The sequence below is a fragment of the Terrapene carolina genome, unplaced genomic scaffold (genome assembly GCF_002925995.2).
Source record: "Terrapene carolina triunguis isolate 2854851 unplaced genomic scaffold, T_m_triunguis-2.0 Scaffold35022, whole genome shotgun sequence".
Lineage (NCBI taxonomy): Eukaryota > Metazoa > Chordata > Testudines > Emydidae > Terrapene > Terrapene triunguis.
The window spans coordinates 11283839-11306897 of NW_020699373.1; positions in this window are offsets into that span (position 1 = coordinate 11283839).

Here is a 23059-nt window from a genome sequence, read left to right on the forward strand (position 1 = left end):
CCATGGATACTTCAGTTCGTTAGGCATTTTAGCCCCTTGCCCTCCCACAAAGTTATTTTCCTCACACTTAACGTTTTTTAATTACTTGTACGTGATCCCAGTTTGTCGTTGGCTTCCTGCGACAAACAGCGCTGCCGTGGTTATGAATCTGAAATAATGGCTGTTTGCAGCCATCCAGCAGGGAAATACCAGGCTGATGATACAGTGCTGACACACGGAAATCAGCTCTGTGCAGGGATGAGGCTGTAAAATAAGCTCCACTAGGAACAAAACTACCTGTGTATTATCATATAAAAATCAAATCACTTCTTTCCCATCCTCCCCAGCTCCTGCCACGGATGCACAGAATGTCCATGAAAGCCAAACGAAACCAGACAGTTACCGGTACTGCTAGATAACCCCAATGAATTGGTCACCATGGAAACATGCTTCGGGAGAAGGGATAGTAGCTGCACAAATAGAGAACATCAATACTCACTCCATTGCTGGGGAGGGGCTTTCCTCCTCAGTGGCAAGTATGTGACGGGCTGCGGTGCTCTTCACTTGGTTGCTCTTCAGTCGTTTTAGCACAATCCTTTTTGTTGTTTGCAAGATGGAGCTGTGAGCTTTCTTCTCTCTCTCTCCTTTCCCTTTCTGATTTCTGCCTCCCCTCTGGAGTGTGTGAAGAGTTAAGGATGTCTCAGCACAGCCTGCAAATAAAAAGGGAAGCAATTGGATAATGCTCTTTCTTGGAAACTCTAACATCCCCAACCCTTGCTTTTTCATGGAGGTACCTACATCAGTCTGTCAGGCACACACTGCAGTGATGCAAGGTCAGAAGAAAGAAACGCAGCACTTAAAAACCAGATACCAAATTGTTTTATACCCTTATGCTACATGCACAGATTTGTATGCACAAGTAGTACCTAAACTGCATTCCCTAAAGTCTGTTTGAGGATTGCAGTATAAATACCCATTCACATGCTTCTCTATCTTAAGTACTTATCTGACCCCCCACCCCCATTACTATAGATTCTGAGAACCTCACAATCTCTAATGTATCTATCTTCACAACAAGCCTGTGAGGTAGGTGTGACATTCTATACCTTGGGGGAGCGTGCTGTAACCCCCATGTTCCTCATTTTCATATCATTGTGATCTTGCGTATAAAGCATGCCTTGTAAGGTATCAGGGGAAAGGTTATGATCTGCTGAAAGTAATTTCTCTATCCATATATGTGTATCGTTAATGCATATGAAGTTATGAGAATTGTGCAGTATGGTTGTCACTAAAACATGCTGCAAGTTGGGGGAAATCAGCCAGATATTAGCACCCCAGAGGTAACAGCAAGGAAAGTAACCAACGCCCGGGCGGGGCATCAAACAACCCATCAACAGCCATTGTCCAGCAAGGGAGCGTGTAGCAGGGTCCCCGCAGGGCCCTCCTGTCTCCTGCCCCGCTGGGCTGAGAAAGTCACACAGAGACCTTTTGGTGCAGTGCTCACCTGGTGCTTTTATTTTCAGGCTGTGCTCCCACCACCTTTCCACCATACAAGTAGTCCCCTTCTTGCAGTCCTCCAGCAGGAGAGAGGGGGCAAGCTCTCTCTCTCTCTCTCTCTCTCTCTGCTTCCTCTCACTGCCTTGCCTCTACTGCAGCTTCCCTCTTTCCAGCTCCCCCCCGCTTCCTTCCCCTGGAGCTCTTATCCAGCCCCAGCCAGATGAGGCAGCAGCTGTTCAAGTTTCCCCAATCAGGGCCAGGTGGTCTCCCCAGCTCCATTTCACCTCCCTTAATTGGAGCTGGAGTGACAGAGGGTTGGCTAAGCAGTTTTCTGCTTAGCACCCTGTCACAGAGCTACATGACTCACCTGCATGAGGCCACACCAGGGGAATTGCTCAACCTTGCTTGGAGAGACTCAGTAATGCTCACCTGACTCTGAAGGGGGGGGGGCAAAGCCAAGGGGGAGAAAAGGACATGATAAAAGGAAGAGATGTTTGCCATGCTCTCTCTCTCTCTTCCACCTACATCTACAGACACCACCACCAAGCAACTGAAGCGCTGATCAAAGGGGAGAGCCTGGCTGAAGGGCAACCAGCCAGCCTGTAGTGAGAAGCATCTAAGTTTGTAAGGGCATTGAAAGTGTTAAGATCAGCTTAGAATGCATTTTGCTTTTCTTTCATTTGACCAAACCTGACTTGTTATGCTTTGACTTATAATAATTTAAGATCTATCTTTATAGTTAATTAATCTGTTTGTTTATTCTACCTGAAGCAGTGCATTTGGTTTGAAGTGTCTCAGAGGTGCCCCTTGGGATAACAAGCCTGGTACATATCAATTTCTTTGTTAAATTGATGAACTCATATAAGCTTGCAGTGTCCAGCGGGCATAACTGGACACTGCAAGACAGAGGTTCCTAGGGTTGTGTCTGGGACCGGAGATATTGGCCAGTGTCATTCACTTGCAAATAGCTGGGAGCAGCTTACATGCCAGAGGCTGGTGCGTGAACAGCCCAGGAGAGGGGGGTTCTCACAGCAGAGCAGGGTAAGGCTGGCTCCCAGAATCAAGGATTGGAGTGGTCTAGCAGATCACGCGTCCGGATAACACCAGAGGGGAATGTCACAGTAGGGAAGTGCTATTATTCCCATTTTATAGATGTGGGAACTGAGGCTTAAAGAGGGTAAGACCCCAGTCCTCAAAGGTATTTAGGCACCTAACGCCTACTGAAATTAATGGGAGTTAGGCACCTTAACACCTTTGAGGATCTAAGTGACTTGCCCAAGGTAGAGTAGGGAATTGAAACCAGCTCCCCCAAATACCCGGCTAGCACCCCAACCACTGGATCTTTCTTCCTCTCTTTAAGTGTGTGCATGGTTAAGCATGAACATAAGTACATTCCTGATTCATGGCCTTGAGAATTTTGTCCTTGATTCTGATTACTTGAGTTCTCCACCCATTATCATCAGTAGAAAAGACAAGTAATGTCATTTCAGCCCCCTTCATGTTTTCATTGTGTCTATTCTTGTCTTGTGACAACCTCCACATGTCCCCGATCATAGTGATTACTGATTAGAGATCAGATCAAACCCCAGATCTGAACAACCCTGAACTTTGGGGAAAGTTTAAATCCAGAACCCAAATTTGGTCCCCTCTGACTTCTAAACATATTATTCTGATGTGACTGAGGAGCCACATACAATGTCTCTGGGAAATCACGGACAGAGTTTATATTATGGCATCAGGGATCGTGGTGACTTGAAGAGACAGGATGACAGGGTCGTTTCTGGAAAGTTATTCCTATGAACACTGAGCAAATACATAACCTACCAGCTTTGATACTCTATGACTTTGCTAACTAAAGACGCTTCCATAATAAAAAAAATTACCCTATTGTACAGCACTTGCTGCACTCTCACTATTATATGAGGCAATGGTTTGAAGCATTTACTACAGCCTACTGAGTCCTTTTTGGTGTGAAAGGGCTGGTCTGATTTTTGCTCTCTGTTGCATAAAGGAGTAAAGACAGACTAACTTCTGTGAAGTCAATGGATTTAAATGAGTGTAACCGAGTAGACTTGGCTCCCGGTTATGACTTTTTAGAAGTCATGTTTTTCATTCTCTTTCTCCTGCTTGGATTTGGGAATGGGTGAACAGTGGTTTGGCAGCAGAACTACTGAGAAGTATCTGGGAGTTGTGGCGAGTCAGCAATGGGATGCTGTTGCAAAAAAAGCAAATGCAATTTTAGGTTGCATTAACAGAGGCATAGCATGCAAGCCACAGGAGGTGATAGTACCGCTCTACTCAGAGCTGGTTAGGCCTCAGCTGGAGTACTGTGTCCAGTTTTGGTCACCAATGTCCAGAAAGGATGTAGAGAAACTGGAAAGGATCCAGAGGCGAGCAACAAAGATGAGCAAAGGCTGAAGGAACTGGGTATGTTTAGTCTGGAAAAGAGGAGATTAAGGGGGGACATGATAGCAATCTTCAAATAACTGAAAGGCTGCCATAAAAAGATGGAGAAAAGTTGTTCTATCTTGCCACAGAGGGCAGGACAAGAGGCAGTGGGTTCAAACTACAGCATAGCAGATTTAGATTAAATCACAGGAAAAACTTCCTAACGGTAAGAACAGTAGGACAATGGAACAGATGCCTAGGGAGATTGTGGAAGCTCCTTCAATGGAAATTTTCAAAAGGAGGCTGGATTGCCACCTGTCTTGGATGGTTTAGATCCAACATCTTGGCAGGGGGTTAGACTAGATGACCCTCGCGGTCCCTTCTAACTGTGATTCTACAATGTATGCAGGTTTCAACCCAACATGGATTATTAGGGTCCATGTGCGCTATGTGACTGCCCAGGCATGTATTTATATTGAGTTCAACACCGTGTCCTTTCACAAGCATGCAGGATCTTCCTTTGTGTCGGGCTGGACACCCAAATGGTAGTCTGTCACTAAAGGAAACTATCATAAAGCAAAGCATGCATTCCACACTCCAGTCTCTCTCATGTGAAGAGAATCATTCCGTTAGCTTCCCTAAAGCTGCTGATCTTTGGCCTCTGCTGTCATTGGATTGTAGGGACCCCTGTGTCTGGTGACAGGTGTGTACAAAATCTTGGAGTATTTAAAGCTCTAGATTCATGGGAAACAAGTGTCTTAATGCCCTGTTGCTGCCATGACACATGCCGAAATAGCTGCCTGCTCCCACAGCTTCTGGCCCTGCTGAACGTACACCCTCTCAGGTTAAGAGACACAGGCTTGCAACCTCCCCAAACACCCTGCTCAGTTTAGTTGCTCTCCTCTGTACTCTCTCCCAATTTACCAGTGTCAGTCTTGTGATGTAGTGGACCGAACACAGCAACCCAGGAGCAGCGGCAGTGGAGCTGGGCAGCGTGGGACTATCACCTCTCTACTCCATAGCCATTGTGTATTCAACCCCAAATCACCTGGCCCCTTTTTGCTATTGCGGGGTTGAACTGTGGCTCTGCCATAAGCCCTCAGTAAGAGTCAGGGCCGGCTCCAGGCACCAGCCCAGCAAGCAGGTGCTTGGGGCGGCCAAGGGGAAGGGGCAGAACGTCGGGCTCTTCAGCGGCGGGTCCCTCGGTCCCTCTCGGAGGGAAGGACCAGCGGCTGAATTGCCGCCGAAGAAGAAAGGGGCACGGGGGGGGTGCCGCTGAGCGCGATTGCGGCTTTTTTTTTTTTTCCACGCTTGGGGCGGCAAAAACCCTGGAGCCGGCCCTGGTAAGAGTAGTTGTAATACTCTAGGAACAGACAGGGTACCAGACTCCGACTCATATACTCACACTCTAGTGTCTCATTCCCATCTTCTGTAGAGCAGGGGCATGAAACAACCTTCTCCAGTTCTATATAGGGTGACCAGACATCCCATTTTTAAAGGGACAGTCCCGTATTTAAGCCCTCCTGTAGGTGTCCCAACTTTTTCGCGGGCAAATTGTCCTGTGTTTTTTTTGTCTCCCCCGCATCAGTACTGGCGGGTCTGCTGCTGACCAGATCCCTGCTCACCAGCCACCCACCCACCAGCAGTGATTGGGGGGGATCCAGTGGCCAACAATAGGGGTGAGTGTGCAAGGCTGGTGGTGGGGCAAAGATGCAGCACGCAGGGCCAGTTTCCCACCCCCGCTTCCCGTTTCCGGCCGGCACTGGCTGCGCACTGCAAGCTGCAGTGGCTAGTGAGTTTGGGCAGGTGCCAGACGATGGCCAGTTACGTGTCGCCTCTACTGCCCACCCATCGGCCCTTTACGTGCTCCCCCTCTCGCTGTCCTCTTCCTGCTTTGCCCCTTTGCCTGCCTGCTCCTCCATATCCCCTCCCCCAGGCAGAGCACATCCCACTCCCAGAGCTGTGCAGAGAACCAGCCCGTGGTCAGCTCAGCTCACCAACAGCCTGGCCAGCCACCTCCTTCCTTCCCCCACTGCCTCAGGTTGGGCTGGCGCTCCAGGAAAGCCCACGATCCTCCGGCCTGGGGCACTGGCCAGGAGGAGCAGAGCCCTGCATGTGCCAAAGCCCCGCACAGCACTGGCATGGGTAGGCCTCTCTGCCCCTCAGCTAAGCTCTGGAGTGGTGAGGGGAAAGCAGTTTCCAATCCGTTCCCACCCTGACCCTGTAGGCTCCACAGCAGCTCTGGGGCAGGGGCTTAGTACCCTCTTCACCCATCTCCCCCGTGTCCTGGGTCCTGCTCCACCCTCTAGACCCCCTCCCCTGCTGAGCCACCTCTCTGGCTAGGTTCACTGAAACCCACGCAGTCAGGTTCCCTGGGCCCTGGCGCACAATGCATCCTTAGGGCTTAACCTCTTCCTGCCTGTGCTGTAGCCAGAGGCGGCTGGGTTATGTCGGTGGCCATCAGCAACCTGGAAGTGTTAGCTGCCTTTCAACACTGTGTGGGCAGGAACGGACAAGCTGCTTCCAGCCACACGGGGTGGGTGGGAAAGAGATGAACTCTGCAAAGACATGGGCCAGGTCATCCCTCCCCCCACCACTCCTGCGGCTGGAAGCAGCTCCCCTCCCGCACAGTGCCAAAAGGCTGCTGCTGGCCACATTCTGGCATGAACCCTGGCAGAAATCGGGGGGGAGGGATGCATGTGAACCTGCATGGCCCTTCCCAACGTGCTGCCTCGGGGAAAACGTGGCACCAGGAGAGGCGGGTCCATTTCAGGGGCCCAGCCAGGCATGGAGGACAGAGAGCACTGAGCAGGCAGGGTCAGGTCGGTCGGTCAGTCAGTCACCCGCTGTGACAGAAGGATACAGGTGTGTGTGTGGGTGTGTGTGTGTGACCCCTCCCCATGTGAACCCTATAGCCTTAAAGATAAGAAGGTGTAAATAAAAAGAATCCAACTCTGTAGTATTTCTTTTTAACAGGGGCTCAGTCAACTTGATGTTAATTTGAATGTCTGTACTGCATAGTTCTGATTGATTGCCATTGAACTTGCTTGAATACGAGTAATTTTACCAGGTGTCCCATATTCAGCAAAGGGAAATATGGTCACCCTAGTTCTGTACATGACACAGATTACTTTCCCTGGTGCTATGGCTCTCCTGTGCTGGTCAGTATGTTGGGAGGAAAGAGATGAGGGAAATCTGCCTGCCCACTCCCCACTCAGAGCTAGGGAGGGAGAGTTTCAGCCCCACCTTTGATGCCCCCCTCCCTGATCCACAGCCCCTGTGCTCAAGCCAGGGAGTAAGGAGGCATCTCATACCTCCCTCTTCCTTTGTGCAGGTGCATGAGACAACTCATGATTGACCCCCTAAGGAGGTTTGACTCATGGGGCCTCTTTGCAATGGTTTCTGCAACATTCTTTCCTATGTACCTTGCATTAAGAGGCAGTTAATCAGTGTCACTCTAATAACAGAAACTTTCTGCCTTTCCAAAAAAAAAAAAAAAAAACCCAACCCTACTTCAGTGGTTAGATAGTGGCTACTTACTGTGGGGTGTGATTGAATGAGATAGAGAGCACATTGTTCAGATTCTCCAAGGCTCACACAATGATTTGTCTGACACTGAAGAGCTGTTGATTTCTTTCATAAAGTATAGGTGACTGGTGCAGATTCTTAAATCCTTGAATTAGGGGAAGAAAGTGAATGGATCTCTGTGTTGGAGAGAAAGGGGGGAGGTGAGTAGGAAGCCAAGAGAATGAACTGACAATATTTGGTGCTTTAGCTGCACAGTTTCATGGGTTTTAAAATAAACATCAGTGGACTCTTTCTGGGCTGTTGATCTCTGTAGCACGGAAGGCAGTCACCACCATGGCACCTCCTGCTGGTCAGTCCAGGAATTAGCTCATTCCAGCCTCAGAGCACCAGCTGGTGTCTCCCTCCTGGTACCTGCTTCCTTGTCAATCTCCACCACTGTACTTCAGGCCCCGAATCCCTCCCAGCCCACGGTGCCCCTTCTCTGGGGTACTGCCCCACAGCAGTGCCCCCACACTCAGGGTCCTCCCCTCCTCAGGGAACCCCAATCCCCTAAATCCACCTCACCTCAGTGACCCCCTGCCAGTCTTCATCTAGCCCCCTCCCTCAGGGGCAAACTGCAGTCTGAAATGGCCACTCATCATCGGCTAGGGAATCAGACCTGTTGCCTCTGCCTCCCCTTGCTGCTTCCCCACAGCCCTAGTACCTCCTCCGGCCCTGACAGCAAGGCCTCTGCCTGGGGGTTTGCCAGGCTGGAGCTTCCCCAGCACTGCACTGTCTAAAGTACCTTTTTCCTCTTTCAGGCAGCCAGATCCCTCTCTCTCTAAGGCTGGAGAGAGACTGACTACACTACCTGCTCTGCCCTCTTTTATACCGGCTTGGCCAGCTCTGATTGGCTGCCTCCAGCCTCTTCCTGATTGGATCTCAGCCCCAGTCCTCTCCCAGGGCTGGCTTTTAACCCTTTCTGAGCTGGAGTGGGATGACCACCCCGCTACAATCTCTCAACACTTCATGTAGACAACATGCAGTCTGTATGCAGACAACACTCTCAGGAAAGCTTTGTCTGCATAGGACTGCAGGATCAGACCCCAAATGTTCATATTAGAATACAGTGCTTTCTATTTAATTCAGTTACTGAATAATTCAATCTGAATCTCAGGCAGTGAATCAACTGTATTTAAAAACAACACAACTTCTGCTCTTGGTTCCAATCACTTTTGATTGTGTTCGGCAGGTATGATAGATAATCTGATTATTGTCCATAAAAAACTCCCATTTAGTCTAAAAGGAATTGGCCGGTGCTGCCCCCACCCTCCTTGCTCCCCTTCCAAAGACATACTCAGCACCTGCTGGCAGCAAAGAGACTGACTGGCATCTCTAGCATATTGATCAGCTATAAAATGTATGTGAAACAATAGAAGCTCATTTGCCATGAATGTAGAATAAAATTATTATTAGAATAACCTGGCACGGCTAACATAGGCAACCTAACTGCAGGAGGCAGATTGTATTACAGTTATTACAACGGTGAACAAAATATGTAGCTAGTGGGATTTTCATGTATTACCTTTAATTTATGGGGGGAGATTGGGTTCTTGTTTATATATACACACAATATAAGGAAGGAGAAACAGGGTGCAAAGAATATATGACTGGTATGTGGATATTACGTGTTAGTCTATAATGTTGAAAAGCTTATCAAAATAGTTAAAAAAATAAAGAATGGGACATGCCCCAGGAGAATAAAGCACTCGAACCCAGGCAAGCCCGATGCAGGGGAAGGAATCGTGGGTAAGTGTGTAAATATATTTCCCATTACAATGATGTACTGATGGTGCCCCCAAATTTAGCAGGACGCAGGTATAGATTTTTCATTAATTTACTCATCCTAGAGTGTGGCAAAATAGAGAGAGGTAGCATTGCTATCTGCTTTTCATTCCCCTCTAGAGTTAGACGGGGGATGCAGGGGGCATATGGCGCTTTTTTTCTATGTATACAGGGATGTCCCTTGAACTTCCCTGTAGTTAGTCTGTAATCCTGCCCTGAAGGGTTCTAGAGATGGCGGTCTTATTCCTTCCTCCAAGGTGGGACACTCTCCCATGCTATTGGCAATAACTTTGGCAAAGCACCATTGCAGTAAACAGGCTAACGGCGTACAGGCCTGGGTAGCTTCAGGACAGCGGCAGCAGCTGGGCTCTCTATGCCTGTGTTACCCTCAGGAGTGAGATAGCAGCTAAAAATCACCACCGCCTGTGGAAAATAGTGCTGGTATTCAGTACCACTGCCCTCTACTCAGTTTCATGCAACCGAGGAGGGAATTGCTCATTTCCCTCACCTCTAGCGGGGTCCTGTGACTATTTTTTGTGTATGTTTTGCCTTTTTTTAAAAAGAGGAAATGGAAGTTTTGCATGCCAGTTTTTCATTCCAAACCCACCAGTGCTCAAAAGTGGACCCAATTTTATTTAGCTGTGAGCAAAAATTTGCCTTTTTCCACTCATAGGGCTAAAAACATTCTAAGGATTTGTAGCTCAGTGCTTGTACTGGACACCTGCATTGGCACAACAGACATACCTCATCGATAGTCCACAAAATGAAAATTCTCAATGGGCTTTGATCCAACATACAGTAGCACAGGACTTAGAGGAAGCCTTTATAGTCTATCATGTTAAGAGTTCATGTTTTAATGACATTATAACGATATCCTTTCCCATTCAGTCTAACATCTCATTACAAGCTAGAGCACTCACACAACCCTGTCACGGCAGATCAGCTCAATGCCATGGGCAACTCGTCTGTAACATAGGCCCAATTCATCCCCTGTGCAGATAAAACCGGTGCAGGGAATGCAAACTCCCAGAGAATCCCCTTTGTTTCACTGGGTGTGTGGGGTTCTCTCTCTCCTAGGGTACGAGCATGGGTTTCAGTTCCCAATACTTGTGGGTCTCGGGGAATCCAGACCAGACCAGGGCCATCCATGTGGCCTCCACACTGCCTCTGCGGCCACTCCTCAAATTGGCCCATTGCTTGAGGCTCTGCTGCTGAGACTTGGGGGCAAGATGTAAACTGGAGGAATGACTTAGTGGGGAAAGAGCCACAGTCTGCAAGGGCTTTTCCTCGGCAATTCACATTCCTACTAAGAAAGTAATCTATGCTATCACAACCAGAAAGAAAACACAACCACTCCCTAGCTGCAGGTCCAACCCTGACCTACTGCTTCATGCTAGCAATCTAGCCTGGCCTTACTAAAGAGGATTTACCCTCCCTGTCTAAGCATCCACTCTTACATCATGAGACAGAAGAGTCCCCCCCTTATTCATGAGACACCGGATCATCCCCCTTTTCCGTGCAACAGCAAAGTTCCTCCAAACTAAACCTCCACATGTGGCTTAGTGAAGCACACTACTCCCCAACCCACTTCTTCCCATGCACACATCCTCAGACGCACAGGGCCTGAGCAAAGGGACAAATGATGCTAGAGAGGGGTACTGCCTCTTTCTGCCCATCCCGGAAGGGAATCCACAGGGCGTGGGGGCCTTAATTTACCCAAAGGGCCTTTCTATAAAGTGAATAAGAACTTCAGGACTGGGCCCCTACAGCTGTGTGGAAAACAATACTTCAGCTGACAAAACCAGCGACCAATGTTTCATCCTCAAGTTGTGCCCGTTATGGTAGTTATGGAGGTGATTTCAACAAGTAACTGTAATTTCTACCTGTGAACTCTTCCTTATCCTGTGGAAGAAACATGCAGCCTCAAGCCTTTTAGGTTTTGTAGGCCTGAGCCAGAGGAAAATATAAGCCAGCACCAAAACTTATTAGGGATCTTCTCACCTGTGGTTGTGATCATTACCCAATATGTAAGCAATCTGGTCTGTTTGGAGGCCCTTGACTCTAGTCTGCTAATGGGATGCCCAGAGAACCTGGTGGCAGGTCTGGGATGGAGCCAGGGACTTAGGTAGGGCTGCCAACATTCTAGTCACACAAAACTGAACACCCTAGCTCCACTCCTTCGCTGAGGCCCCGCCCCTTCCCCAAGGCCCTGCCCCATTATTACATTCTCCCTCCCTCGGTGGCTCGCTCTCCCCCACCCTCACTCACTTTCACTGGGCTGGGGCAGGGGGTTGGAGTGTGGGAAGGGACTTTAGGATGGGGGGTGGGGCCAAGGGATTTGGAGTGTGGGAGGGGGCTGCAGGTTGGGGTGCAGGAGGGGGTGAGGGCTCTGGGGTGTGGGGGGGGCGGGGGGGTTTGGGGTGCGGGGGGGGGCTCGGGGTTGGGGGGGGCTCAGGGCTGGGGCAGTGGGTTGGGGGTCAGCAGCACAGTGCGGCTAAGGCAGGCTGCCTGTCCTGGCACTGCTCAGCGTGGTGCCAGCCAGGACAGGTAGGGACTAGCCTGCCTTAGCCCTGCAACACTGCTGACCAGATTTTTAAACGGCCTGGTCAGCGGTGCTGACCCGAGCCGCTAGGGTCCCTTTTTGACCGGGTGTTCTGGCTGAAAACCAGACACCTGGTCACCCTAGACTTAGGGTCTGAGCCAAAGCCCACTGAAGGGGTTTTGGATCAGGCCAGTAATCAGATGCACAGGTTACCATCTCCAGAAGCCAGTCATAGGAGGGAGAATTTTTAGATTGAAAATGACTTTACTAGCTTCTTAACACTGTTGTAAATTGGATTTCAGCTCAAGTCATGGAGCAAAATGCGACCACGTTTCTTCAGGATAAATTATAAATGTTTGTCCTAGGCCAAATTATCATGAAATTTCACAAAACATTTCTTGTGTGGTGGTGAAGTGTAGAATTTAACCCAGTTCTGATTGCAGTTCATCGTGTGCAACTAGAAAATAAAGGGGTCAAAAGGGCTACTTTTGATTCTGCAACAGAAGATCAGAGGTTCAACTCCCACACTGGATTTTGGACTCATACACAATGCTGACACTACTCCTTGGTACAGGAAAGTTCTGGAACATTAAAGGTGCCATCTTTTGAAGAAGATGTCAGAACAAGATCCCAGCTGCCCATTTCTGGTACAGTATGTGCCCAGATGATGCCTAAAGATCTCATGCCACTTTTCAAAAAACAGATGGCAACCGCAGTGTTCTGGAGCACTTTCCTTCTCAACAAAATAGATCTGAATATCCCAGGCTGCTTGGGAACGCCTGTATTGTTAAGTGCATAATGGCTGATCCATTTGCAACAGGGCCTCCACTATTAATACTTAGTTTCCTTTCTTTGTGTACTAGCAAAGAACAAAACACTTTGTATAAAAGCAAATTCCATTCCGTTCTTAACCATAGGCTCAGTTCAGCAAAGCACTTAAGCTTAGGTTTAATTTTAAAATGAAGCATGTGTTTAACTGCTTTGAATAGGGATGGTCATACATGGAGAAACTTACTACAATTTTCTGAATCTCTAGAGTCTCTGCTCCAGGAATCTAGTCAGCATGGCAATATTTATCTCAGCAACATTTTACATGGAGAAACATTTGTTTGTTATACTTACACAATATGTGCATTATTTTCCTCTTTCAGTCTTAGATGCACTGCGTCTCTCTTTTTCAGTGATTTTTAATGAAGATTAAAATGGCTTTACTAAAACCTCCCTAAGCAAAGCTAAACAATTTAAAACATATTGCAAACTCATATCGTTTTATGGGAAACTACATCTCTTCTCAAACAGCAGGTTTCTGCCCAAATCCTGCTAGCACTTTATGCACCTGCTTAATTTTACTCACGTGAATAGTCTCATTGACTTTAATGGGACAATTCCTAAGAGCAAAACTCAGCACACAGAATTATAGAAATGTAGGGTTGGAAGGGACCATCCTCCTCGGCTGAGGTCGTTTAGTCCATCCTCCTATGCTGGGGCAGCACCAAGTATACCTAGACCATCCCTGACAGATGGTTGTCTATCCTGTTCTTAAAAACCTCCAATGATGGGGACTCCACGTTTCCTAGGTAGTCTGTTCCAGTATGTAACTATCCTTTATAGTTAAAAAGTTTTTCCTAATATCTAACCTAAATCTCTCTTGCATTCCTTTGCTGGATCAGACCATTGCGGAGTACTTGAAGTAGATTTTAAGGGGCAGGTCTTCAGCTGGTATAAAATGTCATAGTTCCACCTAACTGAGGGTCAGCATTCTATCAGCCTAGGTACTTATCTAATCCTCACTACTGTAGTGTCCAAGCACCTTATCTTACCGTAAAAATGTAATTAAAAGGAGACAAACATTATTTTGTATTTTACTTGCCAGCTTCACAATGAGCAATACCAAGATCTCATTTATTTTTGTCTGTTGAGCAAGGAACATATATTGTAAAGCAATCCAGAAAAACCAAATCTATTCATTTGCCTGTTTTTAGCTCTTAGGACACAGGCATGTGTCATCTAGATGAGCAATAGGATGTATGTTGTGGCTTCAATAGGCACCCTCAGAGGACATCTGTGCCATCCTTCCAGAAGAGAAGCAAGGCAGTTTTGTTTCATTTCAGTCTATGCTGTGTGAGGGAATAATAGGGAAGCTTGGTACCAGTGACCAGGAGCCACTGGAGCTGTTTTATTTGCTGTCTTTGGGAAGTGGCTAGTGGGGTGGATTCTAGTTTTTATTTCTGCTCCTGCACAGATATGCATTGATTTTGTCATGTTGCTCTTGGTTTTATTAAGGGCTTCTTTTTTTTCCCCCAGAGCTAGGCCTGACTCCCACATCTCTACCCCCTCCACTTTCCCTGAACCATAGATCCCTATCCAAACTTTGCATTCCAGGCACATCTCTCGTTTTGATAGAATTTGTTGCTAGTATTACAAACAACTGCAGTGTCCAAAAGCAACAGTCAGGATTGGGGGTCGCATTGTGCTGGGAACTATATATACATATAGAAACAGAGCCTCCCTGCCACAAAGATTTGACAGTCTAGACGCATAATTACATATACCCCCACTCTGGCACCTCCACAGTAGGTAAAAGGGCCAGATCAGCATAATGGAGTATTCCTTTGGCGCAGACACCGTGGAGGCAGCTAGAAGGTTGTTCTCCATGGTACCCCCAAGTCCTGGTGTAAACAATGTGCTGGGGTGGGGCCACAGCGCACATTGCTGTGGAGAAGCTGGGGTACCATAGGGTAGCTGGGGAGGCTGCTGTAACTTACAGGCCCCCAGGTCTATTGAATTTATGCTTGAGGTCTCTCCAACCCCCACAGCAGGAAGGTGCAAGGGACCTTTAAAGACCCCTCATCTCCCTCGCCTCCTCCCCAGGGCTGAGAGCTCTGTGCTGCACCTCCTGCTCCATAGGCACAAGGAGGCCAAATTATGATGCAGTCTTTAATTTGGTAAATCTCCCAACTTAAAAAAAAGTTGAAAAAATGACAGTTGTCAAAACATTTCATTTGGGTATTTCACAAATGAAAAATTCCAGTTTTTCAATTCAAAATAAATTATAGAAATTTAAGTGAATTAGACTAAAAAAAAGTTACAAAAAGGAAAAAAAAGTTGAAATCAAAATGAAATATCTGGATTGACCTGAACAACAACAACCACCACTAATACCAGTTTTTCAAGTTTCTGAATATTTGAGATTTTTCACTTTTCTTCCTGATCTGAGATGAGAACAAATTTTGAACTCTCAAAAATATTTGAGGGACCCTTTCCCACCCAACTGTATGCTGGAGAATTGGATTCTCTCTCTGCCTCTGCCACATACATTGTGTGTGATGTTGGGCAAGTCATTTAAACATAACTTTTCACAGGTGGCTACTAATCATATTTTCCAAATTTTCTGGGTGCTCAATGTGAGACACCTGGGGCCAGATTTGTAGATATATTGAGAGCATGTCTACACTGCAATTAAACACCCACAGTTGGCCTGTGCCACAGACTTAAGGGGCTGTTTTACTGTGGTGTAGACATTTTGGCTCAGGCTGCAGCCCAAGCTCTGGGACCCTATCACCTCGTAGTTTTTAACTGCAGTGTAGACATACTGTGAGTGTTCACAGGTGCAACTGAAATCGATTGCAGCTGTATTACAAAGAATTACATTGTTTCGATTGAGTGAAACCAAAATTCAGTAACATGCTAAAAAGTTCTATAAACATGCCTGTGGCCACACACACTGAATGAGGATAAAAAGAAATACTGAACAATTATCCATTCATTGAAGAAGGCAGAGGTCCTCTGGAAAAGATAGTCTGTGATCATCAGGGATCGGCGTTTTCCGTGATAAACCCCCCAAATTCTCAGATTAAAAAAAAAAAAAAAAAAAAAGTATAAAAATCTATATTTTTCCAAGATTAAAATGAAATCTGACAGCAGGAGCCCTGACACTTGGGACTGACAGCATCAATTTCCCATATTCCTGTGTGTGTGCTGGTGGCACAGAGTTCCACTGTACGTTTTTATTTTTTCACAAAATCTAAAAACTAAAGATTCTCTGTCAAAATGCAAATTCTGCATTTTTCCCACAGCAAATGGATTTCTAGGATCGCTGGTGATCATATCCACAAAGGAGCTGAACTAAGGTTGCATAGGCATTTCCTAACTTTTGAGTGCTTGACTTTGCAAGCTTAGTCTTCTTTTAACCTATTTTCATTTTGTTAATTAAAACTAAAGAGTTTTTGATTTTTCAATATATTTAGTGATTTTTTCATCAGCAACTTTAGTTATAATGTTTGTCTCAAATAGATGTATTTGATATAATGTTTCTTTAAATGTATTGAAATCATTTATTTTCATTTTCAACGTGAAATTTTTGAAAATCCAATCTTTTAGAAAAATTGAAATACATTTTTTCAAAACACTCATCTGATTAAGGTGGCTAGTCGAAAAGTAAACTGATTTTAAAAAGTGATAAAGGGCAAAACAATGAAAACCAAAAATGGGGGGGGGGAAGGAATTTCCCCCCATTTTGCTACTGTGTAGCTTTGGACTAGTCACCTTAGGGTATGTCTACACTACCTGCCGGATCAGCGGGCAGCGATCGATCCAGCGGGGAATCGATTTATTGCGTCTAGTCTAGTCGCGATAAATCGACCCCCGAGGCCCCTCCTGTCGACTCCTGTACTTCAGTTCAGCAAGGGGCACAGGCAGAGTCGATGGGGGAGCGGCAGCTGTCGAGTGAGTCGACTCACCGCGGTGAAGACACCACGGTAAGTCGATCTAAGTATGTCGACTTCAGGTAAGTTCTATAGTGCAATTTTCTCTAGAAATATATTTCAAAATTGTATCAAATTCTCTCTCTCCCACACACACACACAAATCCCAAACACTTTATTTGCAAATATAAAGAAGATAAATGATAAAAAAGTAAATGAAATAAAAGTTGGCACAAAATGGAAAATTATAAAAATACTGATAATTCGCCATTAAAAATCAATTTACATAAAAAAAGATTTTTAAACAAAAAACTTTGAAAATGTTTGGACCAGGTGTAGAATAGAGAGAGACATTATCATATATTACAAATATGTTTGTTGTCTCAAGGGAGTAAAAGAACCCCATTTTCTCTTTACTGTGGCTGCCAGTAATATGGGGATTTCTACAATAGGCTGCAGTGTGGGATTTGTTTTGTAAATGGGGAGAAATGAGCATAGTTGTATTTTATCTTTAAGCCACTGTTTTGCAAACAATTTTCCCTAAATTGCCTCTTGGCTCCTCCACCTTAATCCAGACAGGGCTGCACAGTTTGGTTGTTTCTATTCCACACTACACACAGTGAGAGGACATTCTTTGCAAGAAAAGATTATTACTACATCAAACCCTATTAAAGCGGAAATGATCCATAATCCACACTGGGAAGCCCAGGGAGGGATTACTAGATTTCCCTGGATCTGAACTGAATTTGTTAATATGCATGAACCCGTTAGAGGTTATGAAAAACTGTATAAAATCATCAAAGGGCCACATATACCATAGAGTTTCGGTATAGCAGCTGAAGAGGGAAGTATATATCAAGAGGGGACAACATCATTGGACCTAAATGATGTTTACTGGGTCGTTTCAGTAGCAACAGGTATTGGCTGGCATACTGAAAGGCCTTCGGCCTAAGAAAATCGTAATTTAGAGTCCGTATTTCTCAGTTTCAGGATATGAATTCAGCTTTATTATTTCCAAATGTCATGAACCCAGCCTTATATAAATAGAGTCCAATGTGAAAACAAAGTCCTTAGCAGCAGTATTTTTTCCCCTTAAACATATAATCTAGGTCATCACAAAGAATGGATCCTGTTGAGGGAAACCGATTTTCAGACTCTCCTTCAAATGAGCCAATTACACTTGGACCCAATGCTTTTCTTAACCAAAGAAACCTCATCTCAATTACCCAAATTGCAGTCCCACCAAAGTCAGTGGCAAAAGTCCCATTAACTTCAGTGGGGCAAATTTGGGCCATATAATCTGAGTTTCACTATAACAGGAGATGCCTGGCAAAATATTTTTTCCTTTTAATCTCAATGAGTTTTAGACAGAGCTGACAGCTGGTAGAAATTTTTCCAAGAAATGTTTGATGAAAAATGGTGGATTTTTTAAAATGATTTATTTTGCAAGAAACTGTAGATATTGTCAAAATATTTCAATTTCCATGAAAAAAGGTCTTTTAAAATTGTTTTGAAAGATCTCATCAAAAACAGTATCAAAGCGGTTATTGAAATTTGTTGTTTACAACAAACCAAAACTAGGATTGTAATGAGCACTGCCAGCTGCAAAGAGACCATTTATTTTCACTTCTTATTGGAAGCAGCTGTAGCAAGACTGCGAGCTGGGGATTCTTCTTGTAGGTGGCAAATTGTCCTCTCCTTCTCTGGTTGCTGAGCAGATGGAGAAGGCGATGATGGTCACCCTAGAAAATGGCACTCAACCTGCAGTTTAACTCTGGGTATGTCTACATAGCCACTAGACACCTGCAGCTGGCCCGTGCCAGCCAACTTGGGCTCGCAGGGCTGTTTCATTGCTATCCAGACATCTGCACTCAGGTTGGAGCCCAGGCTCTAGGACCTTGCAAGGTGGAAGGTCCCAGAGCTCAGGCTCCAGTCTACGGAGCAATGAAACAGCTCCACAGCCTGAGCCTGAGTCGGCTGGCACAGGCCAGCCACAGATTTTTCTTTGCTGTGTAGACTTACAGTGACTATGTGTAAAAATGCTTCCTTCGTACTCCGCAGATCTTCCCCTGTGTGCATTAGAGTCATCTGCTGACTTTAATAACACAAATCCTGCAGAGCCAGCCCAGCTAAGAGAGAGTGAGCTGTGGATTCTACTCCTGGAGCAGCAGCAAGTTCCAGTTTTATCTGTGCAAATCCATTGAAGACCAGTGGGTCTATGTAAGGGCATGTCTACACTACAAAATAAAGTCAACTTTATGTAATTCGACCTCGAGCTTCTGAATTATATCAATTGTGCATGACTACAACATGCTCATTCATAGAATCAAAGAAGGTTAGGGTTGGAAGAGATCTCAGGAAGTCATCTAGTCCAATCCCCTGCACAACGCAGGACCAACACCAACTAAGTCATCCCATCCAGGGCTTTGTCAAGCCAGGACTTAAAAACTGCTAAGGATGGAGATTCCACCACCTCCCTAGGTAACCCGTTCCAGTGCTTCACCACCCTCCTACTGAAATAGTGTTTCCTAATATCCAACCTTGACCACCCCCACTGCAACTTGAGACCATTGCTCCTTGTTCTGTCATCTGCCACCACTGAGAACAGCCAAGTTCCATCCTCTTTGCAATCCCCCTTCAAGTAGTTGAAGGCTGCTATCAAATCCCCCCTCACTCTTCTCTTTTGCAGACTAAATAAGCCCAGTTCCCTCAGCCTCTTATAAGTCATGTGCCCCAGCCCCCTGATCATTTTCATTGCCCTCCACTGGACTCTCTCCAATTTGTCCACATCCTTTCTGTAGTGGGGGGCCCAAAACTGGACACAGTACTCCAGATGTGGCTTCACCAGTGCCAAATAGAGGGGAATAATCACTTCCCTCGATCTGCTGGCAATGCTCCTACTAATGCAGCCCAATATGCTGTTAGCCTTCTTGGCAACAAGGGCACACTGTTGACTCATATCCAGCTTCTCATCCATGTAATCCCCAGGTCCTTTTCTGCAGAACTTCTGCTTAGCCAGTCAGTCCCCAGCCTTTAGGACGGAAGAATCCCATGCACCGCTAAGTGCAGGACTCTGCACTTGTCCTTGTTGAACCTCAGATTTCTTTTGGCCAAATCCTCCAATTTCTCTAGGTCACTCTGGACCCTATCCCTACCCTTTAGCATATCAACCTCTCCCCCCAGCTTAGTGTCATCCGCGAACTTGCTGAGGGTGCAATCCATCCCATCATCCAGATCATTAATAAAGATGTTGAACAAAACATGCCCCAGCACTGAGCCTTGGGGCACTCCGCTTGATACCAGCTGCCAACGAGACATCAAGGCGTTGATCACTACCCATTGAGCCCAACAATCTAGCCAGCTTTCTATCCACCTTATAGTCCATTCATCCAGCCCATACTTTTTTAACTTGCTGGCAAGAATACTCTGGGAGACTGTATCAAAAGCTTTGCTAAAGTCAAGATATATCACGTCCACTGCTTTCCCCTCATCCACAGAGCCAGTTATATCATAGAAGGCAATCAGGTTGGTCAGGCATGACTTGCCCTCGGTGAATCCATGTTGATTGTTCCTGATCACTTTCCTCTCCTCCAAGTGCTTCAAATGATTTACTTGAGGACCTGCTCCATGATTTTTCCAGGGACTGAGGTGAGGCGACCGGTCTGTAGCTCCCCAGATTCTCCTCCTTCCCTTTTTTAAAGATGGGCACTATATTTGCCTTTTCCCAATCGTCCGAGACCTCCCCCAATCGCCACGAGTTTTCAAAGATAATGTCCAATGGCTCTGCAATCACATCAGCCAACTCCCTCAGCACCCTCGGATGCAGTAGATCTGGACCCATGGACTTGTGCAAGTCCAGCTTTTCTAAATAGTCCTTAACCTGTTTTCACCACTGAGGGCTGCTCACCTCCTCCCCATACTGTGTTGCCCAGGACAGCAGTGTGGGAGCTGACCTTGTCTATCTCTATGGAGCGCGTCCTCATGAGCAGCACCTGCATCGATGCACAAAGCAGTGCATTGTGGGTAGCGGAGAGAAAAATACAGGAAGCCTACCCCCAGTCCCCATCAGCCACTTGAACTACATGCCAAGCACATTAAAGGCACATTAGTGGCAGCGTGGTTTGGTGATCTGAACTTTGGGAGGGGGGAAATCTACATACTCTATTGTTTGTTGTTCAAGCACTTTTAATGAAAACTTCCCCCGTTTCCCCTAGGTGCCCCTATGTCATATCAGTCTCCTGAGGGTAACAGATGCAGAAAGGGAGGAGATGCTGCAAGCGTCTGGGCAGGGCCGGCTCCAGGCACCAGCCGAGCAAGCTCGTGCTTGGGGCGGCAGATTCTAAGGGGCGGCATTCCGTCCAATCCTAGGGTAGCACGGCCGCCCTTTTTTTTTTTTTTTTTTTTTTTTTTTGGTTCACTGCTCCGGCCACCCTGTAGGGGCGGCGGTGCAGAGGAGGGGAGTGCCCTGCTGGGAGTGGGCTGTGCGCTCCATCTGCCCCAGCCAGTGCCAGGTCTGCAGCAAGCCCGGCAGCCCGCATCCTTCCCTCCCCGCCGACCTTCAATTCACCTGCAGGCAGGAGCAGCGTGGAGCCCTCCCGGCAGGCGGTGCTGTGGGAGGGGCCGAGTGGCGAGTGCCCTGACTGAAGGAAGCCCTGGCCACCCCCCTTCCTCTCTCTCTCCCCCCGCTCCCTCCCCCTCCTCCCCGCTAGCTGGGGCGTGCATTCTGCTGCCCGGGGCACGTCTGCAGCACAGGGAATCCCGCTAGCCAGCGTGGCCGGGGGAGTGGCACCAAAAGTTTGCGCCCTGGCTCCAGCCACCCTACACTTTTTTGTTGTTGTTATTCTTCTTCGCTGCTCCAGCCGTCCTGCAGGTTTGGTGGGGTTTTTTTTGGCGCTTGGGGCGGCAAAAAAGCCAGAGCCGGCCCTGCGTCTGGGTATAGACCCAGTCCTTATGCTGCTATGCTGTGTACCACAATGATGCCAGCAGAATTAATTCAGGAGTTGTGTGGGAAAGTGTCCTACCATGCTGGAAGAAATAAGGCTGCCCTCCCCAGAAACCTTCTTCAAAGGATTGCGGGAGTACCTCCATGAAAGTTTCCTAGAGATATCCATGGAGGATTCCCGGTCTATTCCAGTCCACAAACAGTATTTTCTGGGGGCCACCCTCTGCGTAGCTGGAGTGGCCTCTTGGAAACCGAGACCCACAGCACCTCGTTTTTTCTTCACAGTAAACATGCAATAAAACCAAATGTGTGTGCCTGATAAAGTTTAACTGGAATTTGATTGGAACTGTATCCTCACCAGAGATGCCTTCCCCAGCATCACGGTTGGTCACTGTCATGTCCTGTGACCCACAGGGCTCCAGGGTTAAAAATATTTCCTGACTCTCAGGGAGAATGGATCCACTACTTGCCTGTCTGCCATTCTCCTCCTCTTCCTCATCCACATCATCCTCCTTATTGTCCCTAGACTCACATACCTGAGAGGTGTCCACGTTGCTTTTGGGCGTACTGGTAGAGTCACCCCTGAGAATCGCATGCAGCTCGTTGTAGAACCAGCATGTGTGTGGGTCAGAACCAGAACAATTGTTCGCCTCGCTTGCCATCTGGTACACTTGGCAAACTTTTTATTTTCACATGGCATTGCTGCATGTCCCTCATGTAGCCCTTCTCCCCCGTTCCCCGAGCGATCTTGGCATAGATGTCAGTGTTTCTTCTTCTGGATCGGAGCTCTGCCTGCACAGACTCTTCTCCCCACACAGAGATGAGATCCACCACCTCCTGTGCAGACCAGGCTGGAGTGCGTTTGGGACGTGGAGTCTCCATGATCAGCTGTGCTGGTGTGCTCCCAATGCGGATGAAACAGGACATGGGAATTCAAGAGTTTCCGGGGTTTTAGCAGGGGAGGGGCTGTTTTCTCTGTACCTGGCTACAGTCCAGCGGAGTTGAGAACGATCACCAGAGCGGTCACAGATGAGCATTGTGGGACACCACCTGGAGGCCAATTAAGTCGAATTACACAACCCTGCGTCTGCACTATCTTGCTGTTAACCCATGAAAATTGAATTAAGCGCTACGCCTCTCACGGAGGTGGAGTACAGAAGTCGACATTAGAGGTGACTTAGGACAGTGTAAAGGACCTGGTCGTGTAGACGCATACATTAACAGGTTGACTTAAGGCGGCTTCCGTCAACCTAACTCTGTAGCGCAGCCCAGGCCATGGTGTCAGTGAGGGCATAGAAGTCAGAGATAACAGGTTTACAGAGGTGTAACTGAGGGCAGCATTTGGCCTGCAGAATATTTATTACTTACTAATGATGATACCTGAGAAATAGAGCTCGTCAAAACATTTTAAATGAAAAATGTTACTATGAAAAAAATCAAGTGTTGTCAAAACATTTTGTAAGGAAGAGCCATTTTTGGTTGTTGTTTTTTTATATTATGATGGAAACATTCAAAGTGAAACAAATTTTCATTTTGTTCTGTTTCAAAACTGGTTGGTTTTTGTTTCCGTTTTTGAAAAAACATTTTTGCTCCCCTTCCCAGACTCCCCCACTTTCTTTCCCGTTTTATTCTCTTCTGCTCCACTCCTGTTTTTTC